Genomic DNA, 15,239 nt, shown 5'->3' with positions numbered 1-15,239 from the left:
GTTTCTTAAACATCAGCCAGAGACATCTGACCCTCTGGAGGGCTCCTGGCTTGTCGGCAAGATGAAAACTCTCTGGAGAATTTCTTTTCACTATTTCCTTCCTGAGTTCCCATGTATTAAAGTCTAGGTCTCCCCATTAGACAGATGGGCAAAGTGAGGCATTCAGAGCGGTGATGTGACCTGCCCAACGGCTTGTCTTCTCAATGGCATGCAGATAGCATCCTGCTCCCTGCAGCAGGAAGCTGGATTCAAAGGACACAGGGACAGAGAACTTGGGAGGGGCGGTCCGAGCTCATACCCCTGCTGGGCCAGGCAGGCGGCGTGCATGAGTGAAGCCGGCCAGTGGGCAAACACCGCTTCTCCGCGGGACCTTGGGCAGGTCTCTGGGCTCTCACGGTTCTCACTGAGCTGAGACCCCCGGGGACATTTCGGATCGCGCCTTGCCACCTCCGCAGCCTGGGAGCCTCGGTTTCTACATCGGTGAGAAGCGGCGGCTCCCCACCTCCCCGTCTGCCTTAAAGGTCAAGACCGTGAGGCCTGCGGGGGTGATGTCGCCGTCCAAGGGAGGCAGACGTCACCCCGGTGGCCCTAAGCGTCTTGCCAGCAGGCGACCTTTGGCGCGCAGTGGACCTGGCCCCGGGGCCCGGCCCCGCCCACCTCTTCTCGCTCCGTGGGCGGAGCCGGCCCTCCGTGGGCGGAGCCGGCCCTCCGTGGGCGGGGCTGCGGGAGCGGCTCACCACATCCTCCCCTTCCTGCGCACCCTGCGCGCGCGGCGGGGCTCGGACGGCAGGCGCCGCCTCTGGCGGACCCGCCGGCACCTCTGCCGAGTGACTGCCGGGCTCCGGTCTGACTGTCTGCCCGCTCCTTCCGCGCAGCTGTCTGTCTGCCTGCCGCTGCCCGCCTGTCTGTCTGCCTGGCTGGCCAGCCGCCTGTTTCCTTGACTTCTGTCCGTCAGCGTGGCCGCAGCCCTGGTCTGCTCTCTCTGCTCATCCCCGGTGCCGCGGATCGGCCCCTGTCCCGCAGCCTCCGCCTTCTGTCCCTGGGTGACCTCTTTGGGATGCAACTGATGGTCGCCTTGGCCTCTGCCTGGCCCGCCTGCCCGGAGCCCACCTGCCATCCGCGGGGGTGACAGGTCGGGCCCTGTCTGATCGGTGGCTCGGGGCAGGTTGCAGCTTCCCACCCCAGACCCCTGCCTGTTCTCCCAGACCTCCATTCCCCTCCCCATCCCCCCAACACCAAGCCCAGCTGCCACCCCTGGGAGCCCACTGGACTGCCCGGAGCCCAGAGAGAATGGATTTCTGAGAAAGAAGTAGAACGGCAGGTAACTCATCTCCGGCCACCGCTCTAGGGGGCAGGCGGGGAGGGGACCTCCTCTGCCCGGGAGGACACACAGGAGTCCTGTGCCCTCATCACACCTGGGGACGGTGAGACCAGCAAAGTTAAGCTGGAGTCTCTTGTTCCGCCCAACTCAGGGTGACTGGAGTGCCTTTCTGTAGATCCGCAGGAGAGGCAGAGGCATGGCTGAGATGACCCCCTGAGCTGGTGGAAACAAGCCTCCAAAAGGCAGGGGCTGGGGAGGGCATGCTGTTTCCAGACTGAACCTGATGTGATAGTCACCGTGGTTCTGGGCAGAGGTGGGCATGACTGTGGTCAGGTCAGTGTGGCGAAGGGAGGAGGCATTGACTTTGTACCAGGTTCTGTGTTTTATCTTCTTTATTTTGTCTAAATCCTTTAAGCTGGGTTGGTGTCCCCATTTTGAAGATGAAAACTGAGGCTCTGAGAAATAGAGTGGTTTTCCCAGGGTGACTCAACCATTGCGTAGTTGGGTGGACAGGTGACTCGGTGGCTGGTCCTACCCTCCACGCTGTCTCCTCTTCTTTCTCAAGAAAACACAGGGGAAGGGCAGCTGGTGAGAAGCAAACTGGTTCCGTGTGTGTGGAGGAGGGTGGGGTGAGGAGGCTTGGGGAGGCTGAGCCTTGAAGGATGGGTTGGATTTTGACTTGAGAAAAAGTGGGGAAGGAAGGAACAGGCAGACAGGCTCTTGGGCAGAGGGGGAGTTGACGCCTGGAGGGAAACTTACAATGCAGAGGACCCAGGGCAAGGGAGGGGGCATTAAAATGTCAGGGGTTCCTCCTGGGAGGACATATGCTTTCCCCAGGGGAAAATCATGGGGCTTTTAGAAGCACATGGTGGAGTGGGGGAAAACCTGGAGGGTTCAACGTCCAGCCATGTGGCTTTCTCGCTGGGTGAACTTCGATGAGTTTCTCTGCTTTTTTCTAACTTCATGGAGCCTCGGTTTTCTCATCTGTGAAATGGGCAGAATGGCAGCTCCATCTTCATAGATCTGGTTGTGAGGATTCGAGGGCATGAAATAGAAAGGCTGTTGGCTGGGGGTCTACCAGGGGAGAGAATTTGCATGATGAGAAGCCTAGAGTCCATGGAAGAGAAAGACCAGTTTCCAAGAGTCATGGGAGGTGCAGTGACACACTCAGGAACCTGCAGTCTTGCCTCCTTCAGCCCCCTGGGTTGTGGTCCTCCCAGGCCGGCTCTTAGCATGTGACAAGCACGTGAAGCTCTCCCATCATCCTCACGACACCAGGTGAGGCTGCTGGCCTCTTTCAGCCCGTTTCACAGATGAGGAGACTGACACATAGTGGGGAGAAGCTTGCCCCAGATAGCTGTGACTGTAAGATGCAGAGCTTGGTTTGGAAACCCAAGGTGACAACCTGCTAGACAGGATAGCAAAAAAGCAAGAGCCATAGCCTGGGGCACCTTCTGAGAGTGGGGCATTGAATCAAGGGGGCTAGGCAGACCCCAGAGGGGAAGCCTCAATCACCTGTTCCCCTGGTGGGTTCAGCAGAAATCCTGGTCCTGCCTGCCCCACACCTGGCAGGAAGTCTAGAACCCTACAGCCTCACAGAGGAGGAAACTAAGAGCCCTTATGTTAGAAGGTAGCTGAGACCCGGGGCCAGGAGAGACAGGTGAGCAGGATAAAGGATGCATCCCAGGTGCATCCCACCTTCCCAGCAAGGCAGAGAAGGGGGTTGGAGGTGGGGTTTGGAGGCTAAATGGGGGGAGGGAGGGGGCTTGCAGGAGGAGGGGGCCAATTTAAGACAAGACAGAATAGGTAAAGCAGGCCACTGGAAGCTTTTAGTGGGACCAGCTTCTCTGCAGCGTCAGGACCGCCCTGGGGCCTCATAAATAAGTGAATGAAAGGTAAGAAAGAGCATCCTTTCTCCCAGTGAGAGAAGCCAGTGCGTACAGAATCGCCAGAATGATGGCCTGGCTCCTCCACACAGCTGGGAGGTCTCTGCAGTCCACTGGGGGGCCTTGGATCTGGCTCACTCATGCTGCCAATTGTGATCTGGGGCTTTGGAAATGGTCAGACGTAGGGTCGAGTCCCAGTTCCATTACTCAGTACCTTTGTGACCTGGAGTTACTCACGTAACCTCTCTGAACCTTCAGTGTCCTTATCTGTTATATAGAGCTAAGAACGCCTATCTTGGTTTGCTGTGAGGTTTTACTCAACATGTGTTTCTGGAACACTGTCCTAGGTCCTGGGGATTCAGTGATGCTCAGACAGAGCCAGTGCAGTTATGAGGGGAAAGAGCCTTGCAGTGGCTCACAAGAAATAGTAGCTACTATGTTTTACTTTAAATATCATTGGTAATAATTTTCTCATTATTACTCGTTATTAACACTTGGTATATCTTCTGGCATATACCCAGTCCTCAATGAATGATAATTCTTATCATGACTCTACTCCCCCCTTTCTCAGATGGGAAAACTGAGGCTCTGAGAGGATGGAGGTTTTGTAGGGTCACCCTGGGAGTCATGTACAAGCAGAGGGAAGAAAACTGTGAAGACATGGGAAGGAACACGTCCTCATCACAGTCCCTTCCCCACCTGCTTCTTCTTACCCTCCCCTTCAGTGCACAGCAGCCCCGAGGGTCAGTGGAAGCGCGGGAGCAGAGAGGAGCCCCACCCCCATTCCATGGCTCACAGGTGCCCCCGCCTCCGCTCCTCGCCCTGGCGCCCCGCCAAAGGGACTTTTTACCACTGCTCAAATGAGAGCTCTGAGTAAACCTGGAACTTCTGAAACAACCTGAAAATATTCCCCGGGGTGTGGGCAGAGGCCCCTCCGAGGGCCCTCGGGTAGCCAGGACACCTGCCAAAGCCCTCCATGCCGGCCCCCAGCCTGCGGGTCCTCCCAGCCCCCGGGAAGGATCGGGCCACTCCAGTTGTCCCGAGGGATGTGGAGCAAAGACGCCAGCCTGGCTGCCTGCTCAGGCCCTGGCTCTCCTTGCTGTGGGACTCTGGGAAAGCCTCTGGGCCTCTCTGGGCCTCTATTTCCTCATCTGCCAAGAGGGCTTGATGATATAGCCTGGGACGAGGGCCTGCAGACACTCTCCAGTATGAATCAGTAACTCCCAGTCTACTTTGGTGAGGGCCAGGCAGGCTGGTGGGGGTTTGCAGACTTTCTCCAGTATGAATCAGTAACTCCCAGTCTACTTTGGCGAGGGCCAGGCAGGCTGGTGGGGGTTTTGGGCAAGGATGAGGATAAAGGGCAGTTTGCCAGCCCCGCACCCACCCCCCACCTCATGACCTCAAACAGCCATGGAGCAAAGCATCCTTTTTTTTTCCTCTGCCTTACATCCAGCCCCTCCTGGCGGGCATGGTGGGGTGGATGTGGCTGGGGCTTTAGGAGCTGAGGCAGGTGGCACAGTCTGGGTGGGGTCACCCAGCATGGTGGAGGGCAAATCAAGACGGCACAGGCAGGAAGAGCTTGCTGGGAGCGGGGCATGTACCTCGGCTGGCAGAGGTTGCACAGGATAGAGAAGTTCCAGTAGGGAAAGGCCGGTCAGGCTTGGAGAACCTGCATGGACATGGGTTCATGGCCCAACTGGGAGGGACAGACAGACTAAAAGGGTCTACAGGCTGAGAGGTGGCCCTGGCTGGGAAGGCCTTTCCCCTCGTGTTCAGCAGCTGCTGACTAAGCTGTAGGTCCAGGGTCTCGGCACACCTGTCCTCAGACACCTGCCCTTTGCTACCACCTCCTTCCCCCAGATATGTAAAAAAGCAATTCCCATTACCCACACTCCAGCATGCCCAGCACCAACCTCATGCTCCCTCATCTAGGCCAGAGTGATTGCCCCCATTCTACAGGTGAGGAAACTGAGGCCCAGAGGAAAGAAGAGCCCAGGGTCCCACTGTGAGTTAGGGGCCGAGCGTCCTTCCTGGTCCAGGGCCACCCGGCTGGAGCTCTTCCCCAGCCTGAGAGCTCTGCTTTAAGTAGAAACTCACTGTGTGACCCTGTGCAACCCACTGTCCCTCTATGACGATTTCTGTCTTTTCTAATTTTATGTATTTTTGGCTGGACTGGGTCTTCGTTGCTGCACGGGCTTTTCTGTAGTTGCAGTGAGCGGTGGCTACTCTCAACTTGTGGTGCATGGGCTTCTCATTGTGATGGCTTCTCTTACTGCGGAGTACGGGCTCCAGGGTGTTCCGGCTTCCCTGCGGCACATGGGCTCAGTAGTTGCGGCTCCTGGGCGCAGCCACCCTGCGGCGTTGTGGGATCTTCCCGGACCAGGGATCAAACCCATGTCTCCTGCATCGGCAGGCAGATTCTTAATCATTGGACAACCAAGGAAGCCCAGAAAGCATTTTCTTGCATTTAGTCACTCATGTACAGAGTGCTTTGAGCACCTACTGTGTGTCAGACACTGGTTAGCCATTGACATTCAGCGGTCACCAAGAAACATGTGGTTCTTGCCTAGAAACTGCTCAGAATGTTGCTAAAAACACCATAAGCGGTGTGCTCTGGGGGAAGGATGGCCCCTAGAAGGAGTGACTCATATGCCTTGGAGAGGGCAAAGAATTATGAAGGGGATGACATTCGAACTGGCTTTTGAAGCTGAATAGGAAGCTGACAGAGAGATCAGAGAGTTCTGGTGGCTGAAAGAGCAGGAGCAAAGGCATGGAAGGAAGCCAGATGCATGGGGGTATTGTGAAGAGGTCCAGGTGTCAGAAACCTGGAGTACCCGGAGTCCGGGATGAAGACTAGGGGCAGAGGGAATGTTGGGGACACGTGCTGACATGTTTAGAATGCTGAGCGAAGGAATTTAGGGCTTTCTCTGAAGGTGCGATGGGGAGCCACAGAGAGTCACGGTGAGGACTGGGTGGGAGGAGCAGCAGCTGGAGGCCCAAGGTTGGGGAGGAGGCCACGGGGAGGGCAGGTGGGCAGAAGTCCTTGGAGACCAGTGATGGGCTGGAAGCCCTGTCTTCTGTGTTCCTTCTTGGGAAGTCCCTCAGTCTTGACACTTCCCCTTCTGGCGACCTGCTGGCTCTTGTTTCTGGCACGGCTGGGGAGTCCCTCTATACCCATCTCGTGTCATCTTGGTCCCTATGGGAAACGGGCCGTTTTACTTTCCCCCCTCACCTTTTACTTTCAAGCCCCAGGCCCCACCTGGGTCACACTGGAAATTATGATCGGCTTGAGGATCTGAAGGAGTCCCATTCCTGAATTATCAGCGAGCAAAAGAAGAAACAGGGAAATCAAGACCTTAGGTTCTTTTCCGTTTGGGGAGGTTGTAAATAATGCTGCTGTGAGCACCCTGGTATATGTCTGCTTGTGTACATGTATATTTTGACCTTTGGTGCATAATCTAGAAAAGGACTTCTTGGGGCTCCTGTTTAGCAGAAGTTTTTCAAAGTGATTGTACCAATTCACATTCTTTAGAGAAAACTGAGTGGAGATTAAGGGTTTTGATTACTTGTTATCCTTTTTTTAGCACTTGGAATTGTTTTGTTTTGTTTGTTTTCATTTTAGTCATTCTGGGTTGATGTGTAACGCTATCGTATTGAGATATATATTTGCATTTCTTTGATGAGTAATGATTTTAAGCACTTTTTAATATGCTTTTGGCTGTTTGGATGTCCTCTTCTATGAAATGTCTGCTTAAGCTTTTTGTCCATTTAAAAAAAAATGAGTCCTGAGTTATTTATTTATAATTGCTTTGTAGGAGTTCTCTCTATATGTTATATAGAATTATAGACATAATTTTATATATTATACATTTATATATAATATATAAAATGTGTGATATAACTATATGAAAGAAACTATACCCAGATGTAGATACAATCTTTTATTTCAGTTTCTTTTCTATTCTTTTTTTTTTTCAATTTCTCTTTTTGTTTGTGTCTTTTATAAGTGAAAACTTTTCTCAATTCAAAAGATATTTCCACTGGAGAAAAAGTGGAATTATAGTGTGACTTATTATTGTCCCTTTTTTAGAGAACAATGAAAGATTCCACTTTAATGATATCTCCATCAACCCAGATATCTTCATCAACATGTGGCAATTTATCTGACACCTCAGTATGTTAATCTGTTACTGCCTGGTGCATATTTTTATAGATTCTAGACTTATGCATAAAGTAATTGTGCAAGTACTTATTTTCCTTTTGAAAAGCAATATGTAAAGATACTAGGACACAAGAGGCATGATTTGTTTACCACATTCACTATTTCTCCATACTTAAAAGTTTTTTAATAAAAAAATAGTACATAAATTTTGCAGTGTGACTTATAACTTCTTAAGATGAAACAGTTGACTCAAAATAGAGGTCAAAATTAGCCTTTGAATGTTGATACTTAATCACGTATCAGTTAATTTCTACAAAATTACTTAATGTAACATTTTTTGGGCCATACTGTGCATGAGAGATCTTAGTTCCCCAGTCAGAGGTTGAACCTGTGTCCCTTGCAGTGGAAACCCAAAGTCTTAACCACTGGACTGCCAGGGAAGTCCATATTCAATTTTTTAAAGATAAATTTATCAGAATCATACATTGCTATTTAAAATTTATATCCTCTATATAATTGATAGTTTATTTCATAATTTTAAATTCTCTCTAGTTTCAGTGATGGTGATATAAAGTTAAGTATTTTTTAATAAAACATTTCTTTATTTATTTGGTTGCGCTGGTTCTTAGTTGGAGCAGGCAGGATCTTTAGTTACAGCATGTGAACTCTTGGTTGCAGCATGTGGGATCTAGTTCCCTGACCAGGGATCAAACCTAGGCCCCCTGCATGGGGAGCTTGGAGTCTTAGCCACTGAACCAAATCCCTAGAGATAAGTATTTTTAAAAGCTGTGTCATTGTTATTAGAGAAAATGAGTTGTATTCAAGTGTCAGTATATTTTAGTTTCTGCAGCATTACTCAGTCTTTATAAAATTGCTGAAAGCATGTGTTTAGTATTTTTGACATATGTTTTGAACAAAAAGACATTGGTAAAGCTAGAATAAAATGCAATACTCAATGTTGGTGTAACAATATAATTTATGTAGTAGTCTGTTCATGAAATTTAACCACACTGAATAAGATGCTTTGGACTTATGCACTGCAAGTACATAATGTTAAAAAAAATTTTTTTTGCTCCTTTTTTATTGCGGTTTTTGCTCAGTAATGTACCATATCTTTTTTTCTTTTTGCCTTTCAACTCTATTCACCAATTTTTCCCACCCCCACACCTTTCTTCTGGCAAACATTAACCAGTTCTCTTTGTATCTATAAACTTATTATTATTCTTGGATTCTACCTGTGAGAGATCATACTGTTTTTACCTTTCTCCATCTTTCATATTTCACTCAGCATAATACCCTCAAGGTTCATCCATGTTGCCACAAATGGCAAGATTTCATCATTTTTCACGGTTGAATAATATTCCATTGTATGTGCATATCACATCTTCATCCGTTCACTTGTTGAAGGACACAAGTTGTTTCCAATCTTGTTTATTGTCAATAAAACTGTCATGAACATAAGGGTGAAGTGTATCTTTTTGAGATAGTGATTTCATTTCTTTTCGGCATATAGCCAGAAGTGGAATTGCAAGATCATGTGGTAGTTCTATTTTTAATTTTTTAAGGAACCTCCAACTGTTTTCCATAGTGGCTGCACCTAATACATCCCCCCCAGCAGTGCACAAGTGTTCCTTTTTCTTCATATCCTCAGCAACATTTGTTAAAGTCTTTTTGATAATAGCCAGTTTTTAGCAGGTGTCATGTGAGGTCTGAAATCTCATTGTGATTTTGATTTGCTGTCCCTGGTAATGAATGGTGCTGAACATTTTTCATGTGCCTATTGTCCATCTGTATGTTCTTGAAAATGTCTATTCAGATCTTCTGCTCATTTTAAAGTCAGATTGTAGGGGGTCTTTATTTTGCATAGTGTTCTCTTATCAGATGTGTGATTTTCAAGCATTTTCTCCCACTCAGTAAGTTGCCTTTTCATTTTGTTGATGGTTTTCTTTGGAATGCAGAAGCTTTTTGTTATGATGGAGTCCCACTTCTCTCTTTCTGCTTTTGTTGCTTTGCAACCTACATAGAGGTCTGTTCAGATGTTTTATTTCTTCATGAGACAGTCTTGGTAGGTTGTATGTTTCTAGGAATTATCTATTTCTTCTACATTATCAAGTTTGTTGGTATAGGGTTATTCATAGTTGTATCCTATCATCTATTTTGCTTCTGTGGCATCTGTTGTAACGTCTCATCTTTCTTTTCTGATTTTAGTTATTTGAATCTTCCCTTTTTCTTAGTCTAGCCAAAGGTTTGTCAACTTTGTTGATCTTTAGAAATACAATATATTTTTTATATTGGTCTCAAATTCATTACCTTTGCTTAACAGTTATTATCAAATAGTTTATTTACTAAGTATCTGGACTTTTAAGACAATCTTTTACCATTCCAATCCTTATAATTTTCTAATATTTATAAATTTATTTATTTTTCTGACCTTATTGCATTGAACAGGACCTTCAGTACAATACATCCTTGTCTTTTCCCTTCCCTGGAGGATAACGTGTTCAGTATTTGACTTTTCGGGATGTTAGCTGTGTATATTCTGTGTGTGTGTGTGTGGGCTCCTCATCAGATCAAGAGAATTCTTTCTATTCCTGGTTTCCTGAGAGTGTTTTTAAAACCATGAATAAGTATTTCAAATTATTAAATGTCACATTAAAATTATTAAATTATCATATAGAATTTCTTTATTCTGTTAATGTGGTAAAACAGATTACTAATTTTCAAATGTCAAATGTAATCATGATATTATAAATGATGCTGCTATGAACACTTGTGTAGAAGGGCTTTCTTGTGAATGTATGTTTTAAGTTCTTTTCCCTATATGCCTAGGAGTCAAATTGCTTGGTCATGTGGTGACGCTATACTAACTATTGGAGAAACTGTCAAATGGTTTTGCATAGTGGTGGCACCATTGTACATTCCCATTAGCAACGTGTGAGCATTCTACCCTTACGTCTTCACCTACGGTTTTTATTTTCCATTTTTAAAAATAGCCATCTTGTGGGTGTGAATTGGTACCACACTGTGGTCCTTATTTGCATTTCCCAAATGACTAATGATGATGAGTATCTTTCATGTGTTTAATGGTCATTAGTATATCTCCTTGGAGAAACATCTATTCAAATCTTTCACACAGTTTAAAATTGGGTTGGCTTTTAGACCTTCAGAGTTCCTTATATATTATGAACACTAACAAATATGTGGTTTGCAAGTATTTTTCCCATACTGCCTAGTGGCTCAGCTGGTAAAGAATCCACCTGCAATGCAGAAGACCTGGGTTCGATCCCTGGGTTGGGACGATCCCCTGGAGAAGGGAACAGCTACTCACTCCAGTATTCTGGCCTGAAGATTTCCATGGACTGTATAGTCCATGGGGTCGCAAAGCGTCGGACACGTCTGACTAACTTTCACTCACTAGGGATTCCCTGGTGGCTCAGAGGGTAAAGAGTCTGCCTGCAATGTGGGAGACCTGGGTTCCATCCCTGGATGGGGAAGATCCCCCTGGAGAAGGAAATGGCAACCCACTCCAGTATTCTTGCCTAGGAAATCCCATGGATGGTGGAGCCTGGCGGGCTACAGTCCATGGGTTTGCGAAGGGTCAGACACGACTGAGGGGCTTCACTTTCACATATTGTCTTTTCACCATTTATTTATTTAGCTGTGTCGGATCTTAGTTGCCGCTTGTGGGATCTTCGTGTGTCACGTGGGATCTTCCACTGGGGCGCACGGACTCTCAAGTTGTGGTGTGGTGGCTTAGTTGCCCCTTAGCATGTGGGATCTTGGTTCCCTGAACAGTGATTGAACCCGCATCCTCTGCATTGCAAGGCAGATTCTTAACCACCGGACCACCAGGGAAGACTCTCTTGTCACTTTCTCGATAGTGTATTTTGAAGCACAACAGTTTTAAAATTTGAACTCCTTCAATATATTTGCCCTTAGTTGCTTGTGCTTTCGGTGGCGTGTCTAAGAAACCATCGATGAATTCAAGGTTCTGAAGATTTACTCCTATATTTTATCTTAAGATTTAATTCTATCACTTCATACGAGGTCTTTGATCCATTTTGAGTTGATTTTCATACATGGTGTGAGATAGGAGTCCAATTTCAATATGTTTCATGTGGCTATCCGGTTGGATGAACACCATATATTTTAAAGACTGCTCTGTAGTCCTAGAAAATTTAGCGGGAACAATTTTTGTTTGGTTGTTTACCTTGTTTCATTTTATTTCCTTGGTGTGGATTCTTTAAGATGCTGCATGTACAAGATCATACCATCTGCAAACAGAAATGTTTTACTTTTCTTTCAAATATGGGTGACTTTTGTTTCTTTTTCTTGCTTAATTGCCTTGGCTAGAACCAAAGCATTCAGTACAGGGAGAGTGGCTATCTCTGTTTTTTGTTTTCTAAATGTATCTGTTTATTTTTGGCTGTGCTGGGTCCTTGTTGCTGCATGGGCTTCTCTCTAGGTTCAGCGAGTATGTCCTGCTCTCTAGTTGCAGTGGGTGGGCTTCTTCTCTTGCAGCACAGCACGGGCTCTAGGACATGAGGGCTTCGGTAGTCGTGGCATGTGGGCTCAGTAGTTGTGGCCCCTGGGCTCTAGAACACAAGCTCAGTAGGCGTGGAGTATGGGCTTCATTGCTTCACAGCATGTGGGATCTTCCCAAGTCAGGGATCAAACCCATGTCTCTTGTACGATCAAACCCATGTCTCCTGTACTGGCAGGCGGATTCTTTACCACTGAGCTACCAGGGAAGCCCTGGACATCCTTGTTTAATAAAAGTCATGAGAATGGACATCCTTGTCTTGTTTCTGATCTTAGAGGGAAAGCTTTCAGTTTTTCATTATTAAGTATGATGTTAACTATGGGATTTTAGTAGATTCCTTTATCATACTGAGCTTGCCTTCTTTTACTGAAGGAATTTTTTTTTTTTGCTGGATATAAAATTCTAAGTTGGATTTTAAGTACATCTTTGTCTTAAATTTTTAACATCGTCTTTTTCTATGATGTGCCTAGATGTGGTTTTCTTTGTATTTGTTTGGGGGGAGGGGTGGTTATAGAACGCCATGAATCTGTAGCTTAAAGTTTCTTGTTAGCTTTGAAAAATTCTTAACCAGTTTCTCTATCATTGCTTCTGAATTATTCTCTCTCCTCTTTTTCTTGACTCCAAATACATTTGTATTAGACCTTTTCACAATGTCTCATGTCTCTCTTGATCTTTACTGTATTTTTAAACATTTTTTTCTCTGCATGCTTCAATCTGATTATCTTCTACCAATCTTTCAGTTCACCAATCCCCTCTTCTGATTTTTAATCTGTTGTTAAATCCATCTGTTGCTGTTGCTGCTGCTAAGTCACTTCAGTCGTGTCTGACTGTGCAACAGCAGCCCACCAGGCTCCCCTGTCCCTGGGATCCTCCAGGCAAGAACACTGGAGTGGGTTGCCGTTTCCTTCTCCAATGCATGAAAGTGAAGAGTGAAAGTGAAGTCGCTCAGTCATGTCTGACTCTTTGCGACCCCATGGATTGCAGTCTACTAGGCTCCTCCGTCCATGGGATTTTCCAGGCAAGAGTACTGGAGTGGGTACCATTCCCTTCTCCAAGGGATCTTCCTTACCCAGGGATCAAACCTGGGTCTCCTACATTGACAGGCAGATTCTCTACCACTGAGCTATCAGGGAAGACCAATCATAGTTGTTTTAAATTCTGTCTAATAATCACTTATGTGTCTGTTTCTGGTTTTGTTTTTTTCTCTTGGCTTTTGGTCATTTGGTACTGTTCTCTGGTTTGTCCTGTCAGTTTAATTCAATTCAGGACATTGTGTATGAAAAGTATGGAGGCTTTAGATGAAGCTAAGTTTTTCTGGATAGGTTTTGATTTTTTTTTTTCTTCCCCTAGCTGACATATAGCATATAGGCAGATCATCTTGATGCAGTGAAGGCTGAACTATTTCTGATTTTTTTCTGATTCCCAAGGCATCTTTTTTCCCCCTGAATAACTGGGTATTTATCAGGGCCCATTTTTCTTAAACTTTGGTTCTCTCCTTAGCATTGTGAAACTGACAAAATCTCTTCTTAGTTTTTTAGCCTGTTCAGTTCAGTTCAGTCAGTTCAGTCGCTCAGTCGTGTCCGACTCTTTGCGACCCCATGAATCACAGCACGCCAAGGCCTCCCTGTCTATCACCAACTCCCAGAGTTCACTCAAACTCATGTCCATCAAGTCGGTGATGCCAGATGCTTTCTGCTAGGTTTCTTCGAATGCAATGATTTGGCAAATTATTTAAGGGGACATTGCGTGCAGAGAATTTTCCTTCTCTCTGGCACCCTGGCCTCTCAAGTACTAACTCACTTGGTTGCTTTCTCATGCTTTCTAATAGGTTTTTTTTTTCCTCCTGCTTAGCAGTTGTTCTTAGTGAGAAGGTTAATCAGTTACCAACTACTTCATCATAGCCAAAAGTGAAAGTGTCCTTTCACATTTTATAATTCACTTTCATTTAAAATGTTATTAAATAGTTTGGACATACACAAAAGTATAAAGGAAAATATAATCAACACCATTCATTCAGTTTTCCCAAACTATTGAGGCTTCTGAAGATCCCCACCTCGTCACATCCCCTCCTGGTTTACACTCTTCAAAGTCTGATGTTTCTCGTCCCCTTGGGTTTTTTCTATATATTCAGGACACATGGATATTCACCGAGACAATGTGTAGAGCTTCTTTACATGGTGTTGTGTCACACCTGGGCTTTCCCGGTGGCTCAGCAGCAAAGAACCCACCTGTACTGCAGGAGCCACAGGAAACTGGGGTTTGATCCCTGGGTTGGGAAGATCCCCTGGAGGAGGGCATGGCAACCCACTCCAGTATTCTTGCCTGGAGAATCCCATGGACAGAAGAGCCTCGTGGGCTACAGTCCGTGGAGTCAAGAAGAGTCAGACGTGACTGAAGTGTCTCGAAAGTGTGACATAGATAGTGTTATTATGCATAGTGTTCTTTCCTTACTTGTTTTTTTTTTTTTGGTTGGTTGGTTTTTTGTTTTTGTTTTTGCTGTAAGAGTCATTTGCTTTGTTGTGTGAAGCTATGATTCATTTTCACATTGGGTGATTACACCATAGTTTATCTTTCCATTCTTTTGCTGACGGAGATTTAGGTTGTTTCCAGTTTTTCAATATTTAAGTCAATGTTGTTACAAACATTTCTGCTTTGGCTTCTTGTACACATGTACCAGTGTTTCATCAGTAGTATATCTTCACAGTGAAATTGCTGGATCTTAGGGCAAATACTTGTTAAGGTTTGTTAGACCATGCCAAACTGTTTTCCAGACCAGTTGTATTAATTTACATTTCCACTAGCCATAAATGAGAGTTCCCATTACGCCACGTCCTCAGCAGCATGTGATATTGTCAGACTTTCAGTTTTTACTAATCTGATAAAATTATGTTATTGTGGTTTTCATTTGCATTTCCCTGTTGACTCTGAAGTTAAGCACTTTGAATTCTCCATAGCACCTGCTTCCATCTGACTTCCTCCCCTGAGTCTGCTCCACATCCCCAGACTCTCTTGAAATTTCCGTTACGTTCCGTCACTCAGTTGTGTCCGACTCTATGCGACCCCGTGGACTGTAGCCTACCAGGCTTCTCTGTCCATGGGATTCTCCAGGCAAGAATCCTGGAGTGGGTTACCGTTTCCTTCTCCAGGGGATCTTCCCGACCCAGGGATCGAACCCCGGTCTCCCGCATTGGAGGCAGACGCTTTAACCTCTGAGCCACCAGGGAAGCCCATTGGCCAACCTTTAATCTGAATGACCACAACCTCAGAAATCATTTCTAGGCCCTGGAGCCTTGTGGATAAGCACTTCTTTAGGGGTCTGTCCCATCC

General features: G+C 46.3%; 1 protein-coding gene across 2 annotated transcripts in view; it reads left to right on the top strand.

Annotated features, from left to right (window-relative positions):
- The first annotated feature begins 746 nt into the window (after positions 1 to 746).
- Positions 747 to 15,239, top strand: part of IL21R (interleukin 21 receptor) — a 33,450-nt gene continuing 18,957 nt past the window's right edge. The window contains exon 1 of one of the 2 annotated variants that reach the window (XM_088833134.1): positions 747 to 1,321. The gene's annotated coding sequence lies outside the window, so the exon portion shown is untranslated. Of the gene's footprint in view, positions 1,322 to 1,610; positions 1,635 to 15,239 lie in introns of those variants that run through there. The other variant, XM_088833135.1, reaches the window with a different exon arrangement.

This window comes from Moschus berezovskii, chromosome 27, assembly GCF_049115385.1.
Source record: "Moschus berezovskii isolate FMDL1 chromosome 27, NW_MosBer_1.0, whole genome shotgun sequence".
NCBI classification, from domain to species: Eukaryota; Metazoa; Chordata; class Mammalia; order Artiodactyla; family Moschidae; genus Moschus; species Moschus berezovskii.
The sequence above is the reverse complement of the archived record's forward strand: the minus strand, read 5'-3'. Positions and strand labels throughout refer to the sequence as shown.